Genomic DNA, 24,361 nt, shown 5'->3' with positions numbered 1-24,361 from the left:
GTATATCTTACTTAAATGTTAACTTCAACATATAACAAAAAGCTTCTTGGATTTGTTAGTCAAATGTCGGGTGTTACTCATCTCGGATCATTTCGGTTTGAACAGCAGTTTTTTCTAGCGGTGTCATATGAAATTGTCACCCATAATTATGACCCTAGTATCGATCTATTGCATTTCAATCTGTTTTAGGGTTAGGTTTAGTTAGGGTTAGGGGTGGGGGGAAGGGTATCTTTTTTCTTCACAAATGTAAATAAACCCAATCTGTTTCTTAAACGAGGGACATATTCATACGGCACAGAATGTTTTTTTAACTCAATACACGTCATTGATTGGTTGAAATTGCAGAAATTGAAGAAAAAAACCCACAAATATCTTACAAACTATAGAATTTTCTCAATAAAGCCAAGAGAAAAAGATGTTTTATAAACACATTCTACCAGTATACGAAGTTAAAATTTTTTAGTTACCTAGAAATTATGTTAAAAACTGCCGTTCAAACCGAAAAGATCCCTCATCTCAAGTAAGTAATGCTGGTTTCTTACAGCGACGCATCTAACAGAGGAGGAGCATACTCTGGTGAATCGAATTTCAGTATGTTGCTGATACTTGTTTCATCAGGTCATTTTATTTGACTCTATGAATTCTGTTTTTCACCATCTTTTCTCCATTTCATATTTGAACGATAAAAGTGCGAGTCCCGTGAGTCAGAGTGGCTGTTGCAGTGAATCTCCCTCGCCATCCTCCGGGCAACGTCTTTTCCTTTTTGTCTGCTGGGACCCTGAGGCGATCTGAATTACAGAAAATGGATAGAATGTAAGAATTTCATAGCTTAATCACAATTAATTTGTCATTCTATAGGTAACTTCGTCATTTTAAGCCCACTATTTTCCCTAGATATTTAAGGCAAGCCGTTGTTATTGTTTAGCCCGATGAGGTCAGCTCTGATCAAGCGGGCTTGTGATCAAAGTTATTCTGACAGTGATCATTTTTCTTCCTTAATTTTTTTTGTCTGTTTGTTATTGTTTTTCAAGACATTATCCAACGTGTACTTTTTAAAGATAGTATGGTATTAGAGGAGATACAGCTATCATTTCAAGCAGATTGAGCATTGAGGATCCTCTGCTAGTGTTTGAATAGCATATAGTTTTCGTTGATTTGGAGCTATATGAGAAAGTTATGGTCGAGTTGTCATGAAATTCCGTGCAAAATTCTGATTTCTTGTAAGATTCCAGAGAGCGGTAGCTTAGGCAAATATCTCCTCCAATAACTTTGAGTTGACCCAAGCCTTATGAATGAAAGTGGGCAGTTGAGAACTGCAGAAGTCCGTCGAATGATTGTGTACCTGTTTTTGAAAGTAGATTTAAACCGTCACCCGATTTAACACTACGACCTGATTCTTGGGTGCCTTGAGCGGAGTTCTCTCTACTCTCTGCTTCTAATATTCAGATGATCTCTCGTCCAAGGTAAGTTAACTCACTATCTTGACTTACTATTTCCTGTAATGTTGCTGCTAGAGGGCTGGTGTGGATTATTGCACCCTTTTCTCCGACTGTCTCAAAGGTCGCACAAAAATCCTGCATGCTATTCTTCCTCCTCTATTTAAGCCATAAAAAATACCCCCTTTGACCAAAGTATTTGAATTCTAGTGGCTATTTCATCAGTCCTTGCATATGATTCTTCTAATAACATTATTTATATAACGACTTCTATCCCCCTACAACGTTATTCTAAGACTAACATCCTTATATACAGAGGTTGGCGGGTGAGTGTTATTACATAAATATCTACAGATACAAGCACATAAACAAATTGTATGACCACTGATTATAAGATATGCTCGGTAATTCTGCCCTTACAGAGGCTCAGATAATTTTTTTACAATCTTAAGGACTAAAATCACGAGTTACCACAACTAATTTTCTTTAAAAATAATATATATTTGGTTTGACTCCCTAATATGCCCAGTCCTTCCTGCCGACATTTTTCCGTCTCATCAGCATACCTTTCTTAACAACCCCTATCCACATCCTCCGTACGTACACCATTTCAATTGATCTGGGTATTGATATAAATTTTAATCCTTCCAGTGATACAGCTTCATTTCTTCAGCATTACTTCTCTACTCTTTCCTTTTTTTCTCATTTCCACTCTTACGTCTGAAAAAATATCTGAAAAAATATGTCCGCTGCTTTATGCTAACGCCCTCAATATTTTTCAGATTCTACTACATTAATTTTACGTGTGAGTTTTCTAGTCTGACACCATTGCTTTGCGAATTAACTACAAACGTGTACAAATTGAGGCATTACCTTAATCAAGATAACTGAAAAGGAGTCATTGAGGAGAAGTTAAAGTAGTTGTGCGAAAAGAAATCGTAAAAGGATTACTATAGACTTAAATTTTGACATCTGAAATAAAGTTTTATGCTGGAGAAAAACTCAGCAGTATAGTAAATACATTGAAGTCTGCAACGTCTACTGTGGGAAAAGATACATAACAATGAAAATAAAATAGGCCAAGTGCACAAACAACTACTTTTGTGGATTTGAATGGCTCTAGAATGTTTGAAGAGATGATCAAACTGGCCGTAAAGTGCCGATAGACATAGGAGTCATTCAAACTTTCGTTTGGATGACGATTTGTGTGACGGTTTGCAATATCAGATACAGAACCTTTCTCTGGCTAGCAAAAGACACTTTGAAAGGTTAAGAGGCGCCATATTTTGCACAGCAATAAAATGACCGGTGAAGCTTCCAGTACTGCTATAGAGATTGCAACCAATTATCCCGAGGGGCTGAAAAAGAATTATTGATGAAGGAGGCTAGACACACAAAAAAAGTCAACGTTAGTAAAACTGGGTTTTCTTGGAAGCACATGCCAAGTTAGAAAAATTAACAAGTTTACAAACTTCCAAAACTCGTCTGATGCTTCTTGTAGGAGGAAATGCTGCTGGTGATTTGCAATTCAAATCCTTACTGATGTATCATCCAGAAAATCCAGACTTACAAGTGTTACGCTTAGTTTAATCAACCTCTGATTTGACGTTCAAATAAGGCTTGTGTGAATGTAAGCCTTTTCAAAGCGTGGTTTATAAACTTTATTTGCCACACTGTAGAAGGGTACGGCATCAGGCGTAATATTTCCAACAAACATTCTTCCTTTTAGACAATGCACCAATGCATTGCCAAGGACACAATATATTTGCTCCGGCCCTTGAACCAAGGTGTTATAGCTAACTTTAAAGCACATTATCTAAGAAGGACTCTGAAATAAATCATTAAAAAGATTGATGGACAAGATAAGCTTTCAGTTAGAGATTACTGAAAATAGTTCAACATTATGATGCCAGCAGAGTTAAGGAATTACGTGAAACCCTCTGCTATGAATGGTGTTTGGAAGAAAATATGGTCAGACTGAATCTGTGGCTTTATAGGTTCTTTTTGTTTTTCTTTTTAACCAATAGAAGATCTGCATCAAGTTCAGCAGGATACTGTAACACTAGCAAACGATGTAGAATTGAATAGTCGAGGATGATAAGTGTGAGTTGCTAAAGTACCAGACAGAACGTTTGCCTAATGAGAAACAAATGCTTTTAGGACAAGAATGAGATGCAGAGTAAGAAGAGAATATAGAAGCCTCATCCACTCCGCCACAGAGATTGCAAAAATATGGCTAAAGGATTGTCGCTTATAGAGGAAAGTTTGCAATCCTTTACTGATAACGATTCTAATCGTGAATGTTATAAAAATTAGAAGAGCTTATAATGAGTATATTTCCTACACTGAGCTGTACAAAGGAGTGGTGTACTGTAAATGTCAAAAAAAAAAAGGAAGTTATTCACTCCTGTTACAGATGCTAACGACAATGATCTTCAGAGCAGGAGCTCCCATTATACTAGATTTATTACGCAGTAATGAACATATTTTGCGATGAGTACGTACCCTACTAGAATATACTGCAGCATTCTTAATTATTTCCTAAAGTACTTCGCTTAAAATGTTTATTGTATATACATTTTGTATTATTCTTCTGTTCTTGAATTTGTTTCAATCATTTGACTGCGGCCATGCTGGAGCACCGCCTTTAGTCGAAACAAATCGACCCCAGGACTTATTCTTTGTAAGTCTAGTACTTATTTTATCGGTCCCTTTCGCCGAACCGCAAAGTTACGGGGACGTAAACAAACCAGCATCGGTTGTCAAGCGATATTGGGGGACAAACACAGAATACAAATACAAATATATATATATATATATATATATATATATATATATATATATATATACGGCGGGCTTCTTTCAGTTTCCATCTACCAAATCCACTCACAAGGCTTTGGTCAGCCCGAGGCTATAGTAGAAGACACATGCCCAAGGTGCCACGCAATAGGACTAAACCCGTAACCATGTGGTTGGTAAGCAAGCTACTTACCACACAGCCACTCCTGCACCTATAGTGTGTGCGTTTACAAAATATTTTTATGCATTAAAATTGTTTGTTTTTTTTATTAATTTTGTTTTCGTAAACATTCCGTCAACTGGCATCTTAATTTATTACATGGAAATCAATGAGAAAATATATTCCTCGGTACAGAATTGTGCGTTACGGCAAGAGTTTCAGGAATGCAACACTTTTTGTAATGCAGGGATACCAGTTAAAATACTAGTATTCCACATCTTCAGGAACAGCTGAGTCTAGTAAATAGGTTCGACTGCTGAATGAAACTCATTGTAAAAAAACAGAACACACATCTGGATTCCCCAACATCCCATTTCCACCCAATTATATATAAAACCGAGACTAATTAAATAAAATCAATAATTGTTACATTGTGAGCCGAGTTTATGAACCAGTATCGATTCCCGATTGTGCCTGTTTTACTTCCCTTATGTCGCTAATGTTCATTTAAATATCTGAGGCCTTGGGCTGTTGTTTTCTAAGAAATCAATAATGAACGTCATAAACGAGCCTTACAACAGTGGAAGTATGCTCTCGCAGACTGAGTCGACAGTCTAGTTTCAATCATCGAGTATAACGATCTGACTTCAATTCAGTCGCTAATATATCTAAAAAAAAAAGGGGGGATGAATGTCACTCAGTCCCATTTTTCGTTACTACGAAATCGAGCTTTAAACTATAAATCACAATTGTTTTGTAATTCTGTATGTAACCTCATCATTATTTTACAATATTTTCTACTATAATTTGCTGTCGTTTTTATTTACCTCTAGATCAATCCTGATCAAGCAGATCTATGGTTGAAGGCAAACCGTCATTCTTTTTCTTTTGCGGGTTTGCGGTTCAACACAACATTATACAATGAGTACTTACTTCTTTAATAGAGTATGAAAGAAGGAGCTTTGGCTTTATTTTCTGTCAAAATAGATCCTTCGCTAGCTTTTATATATCATATAGATTCCATTGATGATAGCTACACATGTAAATGTTATGACAGTGCGGTTATGAAGTTTCCAACGCAATTATAGTCGTCTCCTTTACTAATTTGGATGGCTTGGCACTCCGTCATTTACGACGGTGAGTGTTCCAGTTGATTCGAACCTGCTCATGAAATTAATGTGCAAGTGTCTGAGCACTCCAGATACGAGTACCCTTAAAGTAGTTCTCAGTGAGACACATCGAATGTAACAAATCTGGCCCATTGAACTCATTACAACTGAAAGGACTGGAGCACTGTAAAATAAAGTGTCTGGCTCAACGACTCAATGCGCTGATGGGAATCGAACTCACAGCCATACGATCGTGAGCCGAATACGCTAACCAGTAAGCTACACACCTTCACTAATTCGTATAAGCAAATTAAACTGTATTAAACTGTGAAACAGTTTCGTAAAGCATCATGTTCGAAATGTTCAAACATCATTAACAATATAACTCGACGAATTGTCATCCCAGACTTTGGTAGTTCTTCACATAGAATATTCTAGGGTGGGGCGCAGGCGAATCTTCAGGTGTAAAAAAACAGTGGTGATAATTTTCCAGGTAGAGTAAAACAAGGTAAGACTAAAATATTGACCTATTTCATTGATACATCATCACAACCCCCACCACCACTATCACCGTCACCATCATCATCATCATCACCAGTAACATCACCATCACTACTACAACAACCACCAAAGCCACCAACCTACTACGACTACTACCATCAATACAGGGAATAGCAAAGAAACCAGCTATATGATATACGCTCGTCAGAGATAGCCGACATGGAAGGGGAAATGGTGACCGCTCTCTACAGTTGGAGATGGAACTGAGCACCTCCAACAGTGGAGAGCGGTCGCCATTTCCTCTTCCATGTCGGCTATCTCTGACGAGCGTATCTTATATAACTGGTTTGTTGCCTAACATTCCATTATATAACTTCGCGCGAAACCGATTGGCAAGACCAGCCGTGATGGATAATTAACACTATAAAATTCAGACAATATACCTACTCTACAAGCAGTTATACGAATGCATCTTCTCCCTGACTTATGGTCTCTTAGACGACTCAAGCGCGCATATATATATATATATATATATATATATATATACACACATATATATATATATACACATATATATACATGTGTGTGTGTGTAGTGAAACTTGCAGACATGAAGTGGATTCGATCCACCATAGCCAAATTTAAATTAACACTTCAACAGAACTTTTCTCACGGTGAAACATAGTTTTCTGTGACAGCAGTTTTACATTTGCCAGATTGCTTTAGCTAAGCCGAAATAATGTGTTCACCACTTGACCTTTCTAACCTCTCCTAGACCACCAAAAGCTAGAATTAAGATAACAAATACCACCAACTAAATCTATTGTTCTCAATGATATGTCTATCCTTCTGGATAGTTATAAAAGCAAGAACCCCAAGCAAGAATCGGTTAGTCACTTCAGTTAGTGACAACTGAGTTAGTCGGATCGTAACAACTCAATCAGTTAGTTAATGAATGACAAACTCGAGTCAGAGACAGCTACCATCAGTTAGGGACCATGATCCAAAGCAAGGCAGCAACTAAAGACAATAGCCAAATAGAGAAATGAAATCTACTGTCAGCAGCTATGAGACCCAACTTCCCACACACTCTCACTTATTCACTTTGTCATCTGTGCACATTACCATATCTCTATGTCCTGTTATTATTTTTAAACTAATATAGTGATTTGAGAAAGATTTGACTACTATTCTAGTAGGTAGATTGTACAAATAAAGACTCTTTCGTTGGCTTGTTAACAACAGTTATATTTCATATCACACATGTTGATTTCAGATTTTGGCACAACCAGTGTTCGACCCCGAAAAGATGAAAGGCAAAGTCGACCTCGGCGGAATTTGAACTCGGAACGTAAAAACAGACGAAATGCCGCTAAGCATCTTTCTCGGCGTGCTAACGATTCTGCCAGCTCACCGGCTTATTTTGTGCCACTCGTATTATCAAACCAATAAGTGGGTCACTATGCGGTCGCTTGACCTGCTAGAAATAGTAATCAAATTTCACTCAAATCATATTCCACTGTCTTGAAAGGAAGACACTTTGAATAATGAAGTCCCTGGAGTACACTGCTAGGAGTAAAAAAAAAAAAAGCGAGATGGTCACACTTTAAACACTTTTGATCTAATTGAACGTCAATTAGGGGTTAAATGGGAATAAAGTACAACAGGAGTCATATTGCTTTATAACGTACGTACAAAGTCACACATTTGGAAGGAAGGGGAGAAGACAGTTAACTTAAACCCAGTAATTAACTGGATAGCTGTTTTGTTCTTTTTTTTTAATCAGGCGCTATGGAATGTAAAATCGACCTCGATGAAGGGACGCAAGTAAATATATTACAAGTAATTTTTTCAGAGCCTTACCATTTTACGGTCAATAAGTTGCATTGATTTCTAGTATTGGCACAAGAGTATGGTCGATTAAATTGACAAGTTACATGACTGGCACCTCATCGATTTCGGAAAGCGAAAAGGTAAAGTTGGCCTCGGCAAGATTTGAACTCAAATTGTTCAAATTTCGTCGAGTGGACAAATATAAATTTTATAACCAAAATATATATACTAAGTAATCCTTTCTTATTTTCTTCTAAAGGCAAAGGCCTGGGATCTTAGAGGCAGGGCTAGTCGATTACATCGACCTCTGTGCCCAACCCGAAAGGATGAAAAGGAAAGTCAGCCTCGGCAGAGTTTGAACTCAGAAAGTGAAGACGGACGAAATACCTCTTAGTATCTTGTTCGGCATGCTAACGATTCTGCCAATTCGCCACCTTATAGACTAGCAAATAATAAAAGCAAAAGAATACATAAACTATAAAAGCAGTTTTAAAATAAATAATCAATTATATTGAAGAAGAAAAGAAACTTAATAGTAAGAATATATGTAAAAGTAATAGCAAATAAATCAAATACATTATATTCGTTGAACACGATGTTTACAAATGCGGTGATGTACTTCATCTTTTCTGCATTATCTAGTTTAATAATTACGATCGATAACGCTGTGATTCAATGACGACACGAATTGGATCACCGTAGACGCAAAGCTCCACTTCAATCAAATCTCAATTCTTCTCACAGTACCAAAGAAGTTTGTGTTCTGTGCGATAAGGAGAATTAATAATGTTTCGTTGAGCAGGTCTCTTCGCCAGGAAAGAAGGGGGTGAATATGACCCCTTTTGATTTTATTTCCATTAGTTTTCATCGACATTGACATATTAAAATAGGGTCTAAAAGGGAGATGACTCTGATGTTTTAAATTTTAGACCTTCAATTCTCCTTTAGAGAACAAAACAAAAATACATTAGCACAATAAGTTTAGCTTACTGTCATTAAATTGTTTGGTTATTATCCATTACGATAATTCTCCATCTGCTTTGTCTATAATAAATGAGGGATAAGCATATAATAATAAGGGAAGAAATTTTTTTTTAATTATATAATTAAAATATTTAAGCCAATAATTACTTCTTTCCATAGGCGTGTAAACTTCTCTGGTAACTTAGAATGAAAAATGAGAAATTTTCGTATTTATTTCGTCATAAATAAAACTAATAACGTGAATTAAGTATAACGCTAACCGGAAAACGAATTGTTATTGTCAGTTACCCGATGGTCTTACCGTCAACATGTCTGTGGCTGATAGGCGCGCGCACACACACACACATTCGCGTCATTGGTTAGTGGGTGTCAAACTGGTTGTTACACGTGTCGTTCAGTGAATTCGGGAAAACGTGACGACGGTGGTGGTGTTGTTTTTTTTTTTTTGGAGGTGGGACGTGAACGCTGTTCTGAATGCTTATAAATTGAGTGAAATAAGCTGGCTTCGAACGAAAATCGAAACTGCGCCAAAGGTAGAGCAAGTACGTCGGGAGCTTGATTCTTGCATCACTGAGCTCAAGTTCATTAGGAAGATTTATTTATAGATATTTCTTATACTGTCGTAAGAGAGTGACATAAGAGAAATGTAAACGAGAGGGTGGAACCCTTTATAAATGTATGTGTGTGTGTAGATATACATAGATAATAAACCTTATATACACATATGTACATATATATTCATACACATACATATTTATACACAAGAGATAAAATACTTTTAAATATATATATATACGGGGTGGGGTGTACAGTGTACATATGTATATATATATATATATATATATATATATATATATATATTTATATATACGTGTGTACATATACAATGTATATACACACGTGTATGTGACGCTTTATAAGTGGAACGTATAGAACAATGTAAAAGTTAAGCGATAAGACAATGTAGTTAATTAGATGGTGTCAATTATTTCTGGAGTTCAACCGAGGATGACAAACACAGGTGCTATCACATGTTACATGGGAATGATGTCTTTAAAGTGGGTAGAAGTGGGTGCCTTTGAATAAAGTGAACAACGTGCGTGTGTTTGTGAAATAATCCTAAATCATTTTGAGCGGACCTGAATAGAGTAGATTACAAAAAAAAAAAAAAAAGGCCGTGGATGTGTAAATATTTAAAATATACACCAGATCCTGGTTGTGGGGACCAAGCCTTAGGCTCTTTTGGGTGTGCTGGGTATCAGAGAGCAAAGCCAGCAATTTTTTTCTTCTTTTTTCTCTTTTCAAATACACCAATTGATATAAATATATATACGTAAATGTGTAGGTGTAACCATATTGACTGCTGAGCGTCAATGACGCAAAGGGCGAGTGAAAAAGAATGTACAATAGAGTGAATATACGAATGCCTCTGTGCGTGTGTAACGTGCGAGTGGCGTATACGCATTGTATGTGTAGGTGAAAAAGAATGTCAAGATATAGAGAATCTATCGTTGAGTATTATATGTGTGTGAGGGTGTATGTCTGTACCTTTGTCTCTCTCAATGAAAATAATATAGGCTACCATGCATTGTACGTTTTACGGAAGTAGTTATTTCATCGAATTTAAGTTATTTTTGGATTTACTGAAACGACTACAGGTTATATATAGATATAATTACTCTTGATATTGTTATTGCTGTTACCAGTGGTGACAAAGTAAAATTGAGGATCTCCGTCGGTTTTCGACGATGACTATTCAGTTGTTCGATCAATTTCACAACTCTCTCATTAAATTAGCTTGTGAAATGGCCAATTAATTCACTGAAGATGTACTCATCACATAATTCTCAAGCAGAGTCGTCGCTGACAGTGGCGTGTCAGGTCGGACTTTTAAATTGCAGATACAATCCAAATAAACGGCTTCCAAGAAGTTTCCGTCTACTGTTTCACTCGCTCGGCGTGGGTCGAACAGAAGCTATGGTAAATGAGAAATGCCCAGGATGTCCTGCAGTGCGATGGAATTCGGAAACTCTGGATTGCGAAGTGAATTTCTCAACCATTCGGCCATATTTTGACCTTTTCCTTGTTTCAGTCATTGAACTACAGCCATGCTAAGGCATTACCTTGAAAGGTTTAATCGAACAAATCGACCCTAATACATTTTTAAAGAAGTCTGGTACTTATTTTATCGAACTCTTTTTTGCCTTAAACTTATCTTCATTAATGTATCTCGAATTATACATAATTATATAGAAGACTTACACAGATATAAGAGTTAGAACTTGTGAGACGCCCGGGGACCTTTTTCTTCGGAAATTTTTGCCCGACGCACTAATAAGTTTCCCCACCCCTGATATATATATATATATATATATATATATATATATATATATATATATATATATATATAGGTAAAGGGTAAAGATCCCCTTTGGTCATGAATGACCATGGGATTGCACCTAGAAAGTTACTCTCCTTGGCACAAGTCTGGGCAGGATTGTTTATGGAAGACCATGCATACCAGCCTCCCCTCCCCTGATGTTATACAAAGGAAAGGCAAAGGCTGATACAGCTTGGCACTAGTGACGTCGCAACTTGTTTCTACAACTGGAGCAACTGAAAATAGTGAGCCCGACTCTCTAACCACTGAGCCATGCTCACAATCATGAGATAGTGAGTTCGATTCCGGACCGAACTGTGTGTTGTGTTCTTAAGTAAGACACTTCTTTTTAGTTGCTCCAATTGTAGAAATGAGTTGCGACGTCACTAGTGCCAAGCTGTATCGGCCTTTCCTTTGGATGACATCAGGAGAGGAGAGGCTGGTATGCATGGACGGTTTTCCACACAGTTTTCGTCAACCAAAATTGCTCTCAAAGTATTGGTCAACCCAGAACAATAGTAGAAGACACTTGCTCAAGGTACCTGCTGTAAGACTGAACCCGAAACCACTTGATTGCAAAGCGATCTTTTTAACCACATTGGCTTGCTTGCAGCCATACTAGAGTTATATTTGATACACATACAAAGCTTTAAATTTACTGGAACAACAAATAAGAGTGTATAATATTCATACCGACTGTAGGGATGTACTTGAAAAAATGTAATGACTTAACTGAAACAGAAACCGTACTAGATTCTCAAAAACTGTTTACTAACAACTTACTAGACTTTTGCTCTCTAGTGTTCATCATGAGCAAGAACCACTTGCGCCCATTTTTAAGAGAATTATGAAGATCAAAAGCATATACATGCATTTATCTATACGTTTCTAAATTTTATCATGAATTATTATTCAATAAATATCAGCTATAGAATCTATATTGTAATAAAAGCCATATATCCCTGTCCGTCCGTCACCTGCTGCTTTGATGGTTTCATGAAACGAGATATTTTGTAGAATTAAGAAAATGTTCTATCCTGACGTTATTTCAATCACGATTGTTCACCTCAGAAGAGGTCACATATTTGACATTTTCTTCCTTTGCTCTATATTTCGGTTAAAAATTTCGATACATAGAATTATGACATCATAACTTGTTCATTTCTTTTACGCGATTCATTATTTTCAAGTAATTTGTTTGATGAAACTAGATAAAAACAGGGAATTTATTCAGTTAAATTCATACATATAACCTAAGGAAAAATAAGGTTGGGGTTTTATTTTTGATTAAAGGTGTATTTATTTTCACACCTTTTTACCATAACAGAGATTTCTTTTTCTCCACGGTAACTGCAGTCTATTTGCCTTTAGCAGTTGAAATATGTGACAAACATATTTCAACTAACCTAAATCGTGATTATACGTAAACACTCTGTTAAGCACATTTACTCTGATATCGAAACGTAGAGTAGATGAAACCATGGCGACTGAAGAAGGAGTTTTTTCTTTGTGTTATTTGTCCTGTACTCTATTTTTTTGTTGTTTAAGAAAAATGTCCAGTTCCTTGTGTTTGTGTCTATGTTTTCGTTTCTCATTGTGTTCGACGTATTTTTTGTGAACTGTACTCATATATGCGTGTATATATACATGTAGAGATAGATACGTACATATATGTATATATATATGCATATGTTTTATTTATTAATATATATATATATATATATATATATATATATAATAAAAATATTAGGGAATAAATCCAAACTTACAGGGAAAAATTAGATTTAGGATTGAATCCAATTTTATAGTAAAATATTATATTATATTAAATTAGAGACAAAACCACTATTAGGCAAATCAAACAATGAAAAACTTAAGCCAATACATAAGATTATTTAATTTATATTATTTAAATATATAACAAAATTATTTAAAAAAATATAATTAATATCACACTACGATCGTTTCATGCCTGCTAACTTCTTCAAATTTTTGAGTCGCAGTCGTTCATCAGGTGGTTTAAATATCTAAAATATAATCAATATTTTTAAGATATAAATAATATATATAATATAATAATTTTACTTATAATAAACTCTATTATTAAATATGATTATATCGAAATCGACTATAATGTTAAATATTAACTTTAATTTATAAGGTAGAAAACCCATAATCTAATATCAATATTAGTCTATATCTAATTACATAAATATTTAAAATGACTAATATATATAAATTATCAATGAAAATATATATAAATATTATAATCAAGATCTAAAATAATCTCTATAAATAATTGTATATAATGAAAACCTAATAAATTTAATTTTTCATATTTAAAGATGAAATAGCTAATTTCAAAATATAAATAAACTAACTTAAACGGACTTTCAAAATCTTATGTAAAATACTTATAGAAATATTCAATTCTTAGTAGTATAGTATCAAATAAATACTATAAGTACTATAAATATAATTATGAATGGGAATAATTACCTAATATAAATTATGCTATTAAATTAGACATGGCCTAGACCAATCTTTAGTCGAAACATATCTAATTTTATCAAAGTCTATCTAATTTATTTAATATCTAATAACATAGAAAATTACGATAATTAGATCATTACATAAACAACAATATTTACATAAGGAGAATATCATTACTCCAAAGGCTTATACAATATTAAAATTTACAATTTGAAGATCTTAAAAAGATACATACTTATCTTTATATATATATATATATATATATATATATATATATATATAGGCATCATATGATCCACTCTCCTAACCATTTACCTCATTTATCTGGGCATCAACAACAAAAGCTTCAACCTATTTCAACTCAGTCCTCCTTCCTTATTCTTTTAAGTTCATCTGTTATCTTTACCGCTACTCTAACTTCTCCAACAAGTGCATCTATCTCACCTCCATACAAGATGACTTCAATGCATACAACTCTACGTGGTCATTTAAATTCTTAGAAATATCAGCCAAATCCACCTCAAAGTACACTCTACTACCTTTAAAGGATGCGTTTGCATTAATGCACTCAGGAGTATATTGTTCCTGAAAAAAAAATGGACGAGATGGCCATGGCTTGCATAAATCTGTTGACCATATATCAGTGGTTCTCAACGCGTGCCCATATGAGGTTTTGTTGTTAAAGTTTAGGTGCAATAAATTGATTATATTTCAACATTACACAGAATATTTTAACAATGTTTTTATACAATTCCAAACAATATTTTTAATTTAAAAAATATAATTGGATTTTTTTAACATGGCGGGGAGCAGTGGAGTAAAATAAAGGTCAAAAGGGTCCAAAGGCAAAAAATGGTTGAGAACCAGTGCCATAGATTAACTGAGAAGGTTGAATTGGATCTAAGCAACAACAATTCCGCTGTTATCTCGCACTTCTTTAGAGACTGACATGAGTAACGCGGAATCTGAATTGTGTAGTATCCTTAACTGTTTACATTTATTATTCTTGTCTCCTTGACCCTCTCATCAACACTCCAAAAGCTCTTGGCTTTTTTTTTGTTCACGGAAACATTTACTCTTTACCCAGCTACTCTCATCTCTGTTCCCATCGGATCGTCTGGCTACTGACGTCCTAACACGCAACAGCACTTGCATCCCAAAAAACTGCTATCTGTTGCAAGCTCCGTCAATTCAAAACTCTTGGAAGCAAATGAACTATCCGAGACACCTAAGCGGGTAAGTGGTATCATCTTCCTGGGTACATTTATCTTCACCGCTATCGCAGCTAAAGCCGATAGCACTGAATCAGTTATTCTACAACTATACAGAAGAAGAACTCCACTTCCAAAGCATAAGAGCTGTTTACCTACATCAAAGGGATATCTTTCTACATCGCTCAAGTCTCCTTGTCCTTTACCACTAACTAATTTCGTATAATCCTCCTGATAGCTTTATAAGTAATATTCTTGTTCATAAAGATTACTCACTGCACGTTTTGTTATCAACTTCACACTTGCCACACAACGAAAATCTTCATAAATTTCCGTTTCCTCTCCACTCTTGGAAATCGTGTCTCACAGACACAATATACAAGAGTGAAAACTTCTTCAACGTGAACTAATGAGGGCGCCTCTACGATATCCCACGACTCGCTTGATACAGTAGACTAATCTCCTTCAAATAACGTTCTTTCGTCCTGCAAAAGGATACCTTAAATAATACGATCCTGGGTTCAGTGTGCCTACACAAATCCTGGATTATTGCAGAATAACCTCGATCATACTTTTACTCAATAAAAGCAAATCTAATCTAAATAAAAATTACAAGCGAGCATCTGAAGTGGGGGCTTCATGTTTGTGTTTCTTGAAATGGGCCGCACGCTCCACAGTATAGAGTATGACAGTATTTTGATGGGGCATGAGTTACCTCTGAATGAGGTGTGCGTTAATTAACAAGTAAATAAAACATACAATAAAGTTTTAACAAAAAATTCTCTTGAAAATTATACGCAGTATACTTTGTTCGTTCATGGTAGACAAATGTGTGCGCGTGTGTGAGTGTGTGTGTCTATGTGTATGTCTTAGTTCCCCAATCGCTGTTGGTTTGTTTGTATCTCCGTAACTTAGCGGCTCGATAAAAGAGACTGATTGAATAAATATAGGGCTGTCAAAATATAAGTACTGTGATCGGTTCATTCGACTAAAATCTTTCAAGGTAGTGCCCCAGCATGGCCACAGTCCACTGACTGGAGCAAATAAAAGATAAAAGGTATATATATTTGTGTGCGCGTGTGTGCGGTTAAAGAGCTTACTTTATAATCACGTGGTTCTGGGTTCAGTCCCACTATACGGCACCTTGAACAAGTATCTTCTACTATTGTCCCGGGACGGCTCTGAGTGAAATTGGTAAAGTTATTTCCAGCCCCTATTTTGAACTCCGATTCCATTGCATCTTCCATTTAAAACTGACCTCCTACAACCTACAGCATTGTGTGTGTGTGTGTGTGTGCGTGCGCGCGCGCGTGTCTGTGTATGTGTTTTGTTTTTCGTGTTTTATCTATTTCTAGTATAAAATTTTTATTTTTCCCATTTCATACTTTTCTCCAAATATCTTTTTATTTCAGCGTCTTCCTTAACTTATTTTCGCTTTCATTTTTTTCTATATTTTATTACTTCATTTTAATTCATCTTCTTCTTCTTCTTCGCTTCAATTTTTATCTTTTTTCCCTGCCAAACCTCACCCACCTGTTCCATCCCATGAAGTCAAATCCACGACCTTCCTTAACTTCTCAATCATTCACTCTTACTCCCTGCCTTCCATTTCCCCCTCCCTCTATACTGTACATTCACCCTCCAGTATTTCTCGCATCGTATTTTTATCTATCTTTATTTTTATCTCTCATTATATATATATATATATGTCTTCTATTTGCTCAATATCAATAGCTTTATTAATAGTTCCTTTTTTCAAACATCACAACTACACTGGGATCACTCCGAGAATAACTTTCTTCCTCCCACCACTCTCAATTAACTAGAAAAATTCCATCAGTGCGGCTTTCCCACTGCTGACTACCCAGTTACACAAACACACACATTTATGTTTGCATATATATATATATATATATATATATATATATACATGAGTAAAAAAGAGAGACAGAGACAGACAGAAAAAAGGAAAATGTCCTTTGCATTTGAAAACTATGGAAATATTTTTAAAAAAATTTTCATTTAATTTTTCCATAATTTAATTGTTTTTCATGCATTACTCTAAGTTGAAAAAAGTCGCAATGACTGAAACCGGTACTAAAATGTTCTTCATGATGAAATTATTTGAGCATTTTCTATCTTGTCTTCTTTTCCTTATACATATCAACTCGTGTGATCCTTTTCAATCTTCTACATATATATATATATATATATATATATATATTATATATATATATATATATATATATATATATATATATATATTTGTTTGTTGAAATGGAAAGATGAATTTTCTTGTTACGGATTATACGGGCCACAGACGAACACACGAACACAGAATTATTTCAGCCACCTGACAGGCTTTTTTCAGCAGTGCTCATTATCTAGCGCCCCTCGCCAACATACGGCGGCGCACACATAGGCTAGTATACACATACATGCTTTTAGGCAGGTTTTGTCTCGCACCTAAAAAATACACCCTGTATTCTTAAAATATTCAGAACATTAGTTTTGGTCACACAGAACATCTCCACACCCCTTGTTCTCATTAATTCCTCACCTACTAGATTTGACCGCGGCCTGACCTGGATTTACTCCAACGGACCTTTTGCCGGCGCCCACCAACCCCCCGATTTCAACGTACATTGATAAACAGTTTACCCATGGGCTCTTAAGGAGCGTCCTCGTTCGAATTGCTTTGCTGCGCCTCTGTTTTGTTTTGTTCTGACAACGTAATTCCTGGTTTTTCCTGAAGAGAAAGCTCTGCAATATGGTATCCTTATTTAATCAGAATTTGGAAAATTGTGGCCTTTGAAACACGTGTAGAATGTAATAAAAGTAATTCTGTACAATCTTCGTTCAACTCCATTTCTTCCATTCACTAATTATATATATATATATATATATATATATATATATATATATATATATATATATTTATATACAAAATAAGAAAATGGAGAAATAAGTTAAAAACTGTAACAGTGAATATGGAACATATGTATGTATATTGATTTATATTATTATGTATATGTATATATATATGTATAGGAGTATGAGTATATGCACTCATATGTATGTGTATATGATATATTATGGGTATGTACCCACCCTTGTATGGGTGTACCTCCCCTGATATTCATATTTAATTTAATTTAGCTTGCATTTCATAATCTCCGAAGAGGCCTTGGGATATTTTTGTAAGTGTCTCATTTATAACTACATATTGACCTATCACACATGGCTAATATGAGCAAAATGAGACACCCATATCTGCATGGCCGAAACAGCTGTAAGATGTAGTTTATATTTATATTTATATTTATTTATATTCACTTATACATACTGTACTTATTGTATCATATTACTCCTTTATGTACACTGTTTTGTTCTATATTATTATGTTTGACCTTAATGTTCATATGTAGTGGTTTAATAAATTATGTGATTGGGTATTATCTGGTAGTTGATAATTGATTTAGATGTATTTCTCCATTTTCTTATTTTGTGTTATTAATTTGTGGTAAAACATTTTACTTTTGCCCATATAATACAGTAAATGAATTAATTGCATCGCAATTCTTAACATTTATGTATTAACTTTGTTGGGTACTTCACTAGCAGTATATTGGATATATGTTATCCCATGGAGGGTTGCATTTACAACCCCTATCTCAATTTGTGTGTATATATATATATATATATATATATATATATATATATATATATATATATATATTGAAAGAGAGTGAGAGAGAAGTCATCATTATCATCTATCGTCCATTTTCCATGCTGGTATGGGTTGAACAGTTTAACTGGAGCTGGCCAGCTGAAGGGCTGCCTGGCTACATATCTGTTTAGGCATGGTTTCTACGACTGAATGCCCTTCCTAACGCCAACCACTTTACGGAATGTGGTGGGTGCTTTTACCCAGCACCGGCACGAGTACGTTTACGTGGCATCTGTACTAGTGCTTTTTACGTGACACCAGCGCCCACGAGCCCGCAAGGTTAGGAATGTTCAACTGGCAAAGGATGCAGAGGACAGCCTGCATGCAAGGACACCCACGCTTTTTACTTAAGTTGACGTGTCTTTTCAAGCACAGCAAACCGCCAGGAATCTCGATCCACAGTCATCCCCTCTGTGAGTCCCAACATCCGTAGATCCTTTCTCACCACTTCGTTCCACATCGTCCTAGGTCTACCCTTCCACATGTTCCCTCTACAATTTGAAATTGGCACCTCTTGATGTAGATACCTTCATCCATACGCATTGCATAGCCGTACCAACGCAGTTTTCTTTCTTGCACGTTCTATCAAATGCCTCGTATACCAGTTTTTCTCTCAAATCAATTACACTCTGTCCTATATGCACGCTGACATTATCCATACTGGCTTCATTTCTTTCAAGCCCTCGCATGTCCTCTAGTCACAGCCCATATCTCACAGCCATGTAGCATAGCTGTTCGTACACAGGCATCATACAATCTGCATTTTACTCTGAGAGAGAGGCCCTTCGTTACTAACAGAGGTAGTAACTCTCTGAACTTTGCCCAGCCTATTCTTATTCTAGCAGCTATGCTTTCAGTACAGCCTCCCCAACTACTAATTTGGTCGACTAAATAAGGGAAACTGTCTACTACTTATAAGGATCACCACTGACATTTGAGAGAGCATTTTTTTGATTTTGTACATTCTTGGTGTTTAATGCACCTGCACATCTGCCACATGTAAAGACTACTGTCTCTGTTAGTCTTCCAGTGATACCGCTACACCTCTTATGTGTCAATAACATGCACTGGGTGCATCTTATGGAATTTCTACCAACACCTTTTCTACATATCGAGCAGAGCCATCTCCCTGAAGAGATATGTGATTTGTTTGTTTTCCTACTTATTAATACTTTGGTTTTTGCTAAATTAACTCTAAGGCCCTTTGAATATAGTCCGTACTTCCATACCTGAAATTTCTTCTCTAGTTCTGGTAGTGATTCAACAATAAGAACAAGGTCATCGGCATAGAGGGGCTCCCAAGGGCAGCCAGTCTTAAATTCCTCGGTTATAGCGAGGATGGCCATGATGAACAAGACGGGGCTAAAAACCAATCCTTGGCGGACTCCTACTTGTACACTAAACTCCTTGTTATACTCATTGGCGACTCTCACCTTACAGACAGGATCCCTGTACATGGCTTGTACAGCTCTCACTAACAACTCATCTATCCCTAGCTTCCGCGTTGCCCACCAGATAAGGGATCGGGGGATTCTGTCAAAGGCTTTCTCCGTGTCAACAAAATCCAGATACAGAAGTTTATTTTTGGTCAAGTATTTCTCCTATAGTTGCCTCACCGGGAAGATAGCATCGGTGGTGCTTCTCACTGGCACAAAACAAAACTGCATCTCATCTGTGCTAACTCTCTTCCTAATTAATTGAGCTATGACCCTTTCTGCAACTTTCATCACTATACGGGTGACCAAGTCAGATCCCACTCTGACAGATATTTTGAGCATCTCAGCAGTGAAACCTAAGGGGTCGGAGGCTTTCCGTCTTCAGATCCTTAACTACTTTACTAAGACATTGTTGATTCGGATAGCCGGCCCCACTGTTGAATCCACATTAGTCAGGCTCTCCTTCTCCCATGCATTCTCTACATTTAGCAAGCTTTCAACACACACACACACACACACACACACACACACATATATATATATATATATATATATATATATATATATATATATATATATATATAATATATATATAAAAGAGAAGAAGAAGAAGAAGAAGAAGAAGAAGAAGAAGAAGAAGAAGAAGAAGAAGAAGAAGAAGAAGAAGAAGAAGATGTTTATAATTATGAACAAATCACAATTATAACTAAGAATGTTTCAGAACCCTTACATGTTTAGAAATAGCAGTCAAAACCGCTATAAAGCCATTTTTATCACTCATATTATTTCTCTATACGATAAAAGCTGTCTGCGGGCGACATGACAAATAGAATCCACATCTTAAAAATAACTGGTTAATTCCCTATTGCAATTTCGACGTTAGAGACCTATTAAGGGATCCATTCGTCTCGACAGGGGAATATTCCTATAGATAGAAATCAATACAAGACCTTACCTCGGGGCTAACATGTATCCCGACAGGCAAAAGAAATGTGTCAACCTCTATCTACATATTCAAGTTTTGAATATGTACAGCGTTTATGAGAAAAGACCGGTAAATTCGAGCCACCGCAAAGTCGTACACAAGATGCACCCAGTGCAAGCTATTGACACATAAGAGGTGGAGTAGTATCACTGGAAGCCTAACAGAGAAAGTAGTCTTTACATGTTTGGCCATTGATATTACTCTTTACTCTTTACTCTTTTACTTGTTTCAGTCATTTTACTGTGGCCATGCTGGAGCACCGCCTTTAGTCGAGCAAATCAACCCCGGGACTTATTCTTTGTAAGCCCAGTACTTATTCTATCGGTCTCTTTTGCCGAACCGCTAAGTGACGGGGACGTAAACACGCCAGCATCGGTTGTCAAGCAATGCTAGGGGGACAGACACACAAACACACACACATACACATATATATATATATACATATATACGACAGGCTTCTTTCAGTTTCCGTCTACCAAATCCACTCACAAGGCATTGGTCCGCCCGGGGCTATAGCAGAAGACACTTGCCCAAGATGCCACGCAGTGGGACTGAACCCGGAACCATGTGGTTGGTTAGCAAGCTACTTACCACACAGCCACTCCTGCGCCTATATTCATAAATAATTATTAATTGTTTATAATATATCCTCCGTAATGTATTATTACATTACTTTTTAATCATCTAATTTTCCCAATTCATACCCGGTGATTCTATGTATTTTATGATAATATGTTTGGCCATTGATAGATTCATAAATAATTGTTAATTGTTTGTAATATATGCTCCGTAATGCATTGTCACATTACTTCTTCATTATATGATCGACCGTTAGTCACTGTGTTTTTTTTTAATTCTCTCTCTGTTTATTTTATCGTGTTCCTTTCTGTTGAAGAGCGTAGGCTCGAAACGTAAAAGACTTTCTCATGTTCCCGAGCGTTAAACTAATACACCTGTTTATTGTTTACACACCTGTCTTCGTCTTTTGCTTTTGTTTTTTTTTTTTGTAAATTCCAACTATATATATATATATATATATATATATATATATATATATATATATATATATATATATATATATTAAGGTATGTAGAAAAATACAACATGGACAAGAACGTATAACTCATAGAAGACGATACAATAAACATGGACAGGACATTCGAACCCCATATATATATATATATTTATATATATATATATCACTATATATGCATACATATATATCACTATACGTATATATGCATAAATATAACTATACATATATATATATACATAAATATATCACTATACATATATCTATCTATATCTATAAAAGTGTATGTGTGTGTGTGTGTGGTGCTTATGTTCCTTATGTATTCGAAAACTGAATCGTTCATTTGGACGTATGAGGTATCAAAAGGTTCAGTAATCTTTCGGCTATCAAATAAAATATGTTTTTTTGCACAACTCTTTTTTACTACATAAATAACCTCGAAAACGAGGGCAGGTCGCAAAATTTTTAGGTGATTTTGGGGCAATATTCTGATTTTCTTCTAATTTACGTTGCCAGTTTTAATGTTTTTGTTATCAAAAAATGCAGCAATGTACAAAGAATGTTATGAGTGCATTTGTGATGCACAAAACCCTATTTGTCAACGGTAAATGACCAAAAACCATGTTTTTTGGCACAATTATTGGCACATTTGCCGTATCACCCATTCCGCTTCTTTTTTTTTTTTTCTTAAATTTCTTCGGATTTTCGATATACGGGAATATGATTTTGGCCAAAAATCACGTTTTCGAAATTTTAATTTCCTTCCTCCCACCCCAATTTTATAATTTTAAACTTTTTTCAATTATTTAAAATCCACGTAGAAAAATACAGAGATTAGGAATCTGTGAATTTTAAAAAAAAATGTTCTTAAAGAAACACTCAATACCCTTTCCCATCCCTACCTCGGCGAAATTTCAATTCAGAACGTAAACGTAAAGACAGACGAAATACCTATTTCTTTACTACCCACAAGGGGCTAAACACAGAGAGGACAAACAAGGACAGACAAACGGATTAAGTCGATTACATCGACCCCAGTGCGTAACTGGTACTTATTTGATCGACCCCGAAAGGATGAAAGGCAAAGTCGACCTCGACGGAATTTGAACTCAGAATTTGAGCTCGGCGTGCTAACGACTCTGCCAGCTCGCCGCCTTACTTTTAATAGTATAATGAACTGGTACGGATGCTGAGAGTTTTTTTAACACCATCGTTTCTTATCGTGCATGTGGTAAGGTGGTTGGCGCTGAGGTAACCCCCATCCAAACGACTCAGGCAAGATTTGCTGGTCAGCAGAGAATTCCTTTCACCTAAGGTAATGATGCAGTTGTACAAAACAAGAGACACTGATGTAATATTAATGGACCTTATGGGGTTTGGTCTCAAGCAAGCTTCTGGCTGTCCATATTTTTTTAGATGCAACGGCATAACAGGAAAGCTCTAATCCCAATCATTTAGAAGATGTAAAACTGATACAGTGGTTAAGATAATTCGCCTACATGTGGGAATCTAAATGCCATTGATTTACCATTTAACGGTAAGACACCAAGATAATTATGTAAATCCATTGACAAAAATAAATATGCAGGAGATTGAACTATCAAGGCTCAGTGATACATATTCTAAAAAAAGAGAAAAAAATAGATGCTTTAGCAGTGAGCTGTTTCAATTACATCTTGATTATATTCGCTAGAGAACGTCAAGAAAAAATGTAGGTGATTTATTTATGACATTTCAAAAATACCGAGTGTATAGCAGGAAAAGCTTTTATACAATAATTATTTGTTTTTAAATTCCATACTTTTGTTTTATCATAGTAACGGATATATATTAAATGATCATTGTTTAACGATCAAGGTTCTGACTGAGATGACATATGATACAGGACATTCCGGATGTGGTTATCCCATCTTTTTCGATATGCAGGGAATACAAAACTACATTACCTATGTTCTTTTTTATTTTGGGCGACAGGGATTTATCTGCTCGGTTGTTTCAGCTTCGTGTGTTGTGTTTTTTAATTATTACTTTCATTTTAGTTCCACTGGCTCGAAGTAGACTGCATACTATAGTAGCATCGATACATACTTATGCACATATGAATGTATTATCGTGCGGTTTGCATCCGTCTTTTCATGCTTGCATGGGTTAGACGAATTGAGGCATTGTTTTACAGTCAGGTGCCTTATTCCACGTAGCATAGCACTGAAATGGCGAATTGAGCGGATATGTTGACAACAACAGCATCGCTTGTACGTCGCAAATTTACGGC

The 24,361-nt window shown here is 35.7% G+C and overlaps 1 protein-coding gene across 10 annotated transcripts in view; it reads right to left on the bottom strand.

Moving 5' to 3' along the window:
- LOC118763919 (putative protein TPRXL) overlaps positions 1-24,361 on the bottom strand; it is a 185,423-nt gene that overhangs the window by 141,335 nt on the left and 19,727 nt on the right. For 5 of the 10 annotated variants that reach the window (XR_004999681.1, XR_004999689.1, XR_004999683.1 and 2 more), the window contains one exon: positions 436-788. The exons of 2 other annotated variants lie outside the window; for them this stretch is intronic. The gene's annotated coding sequence lies outside the window, so the exon portion shown is untranslated. Of the gene's footprint in view, positions 1-435; positions 789-8,968; positions 9,076-13,197; positions 13,229-24,361 lie in introns of those variants that run through there. 3 more of the 10 variants (XM_036503903.1, XR_004999682.1, XR_004999688.1) reach the window with 3 other exon arrangements.

The sequence above is a fragment of the Octopus sinensis genome, linkage group LG6 (genome assembly GCF_006345805.1).
Source record: "Octopus sinensis linkage group LG6, ASM634580v1, whole genome shotgun sequence".
In the NCBI taxonomy this organism is placed as follows: Eukaryota; Metazoa; Mollusca; class Cephalopoda; order Octopoda; family Octopodidae; genus Octopus; species Octopus sinensis.
Note: the sequence above shows the minus strand (reverse complement) of the source record. Positions and strands in the feature narration are given on the sequence as shown.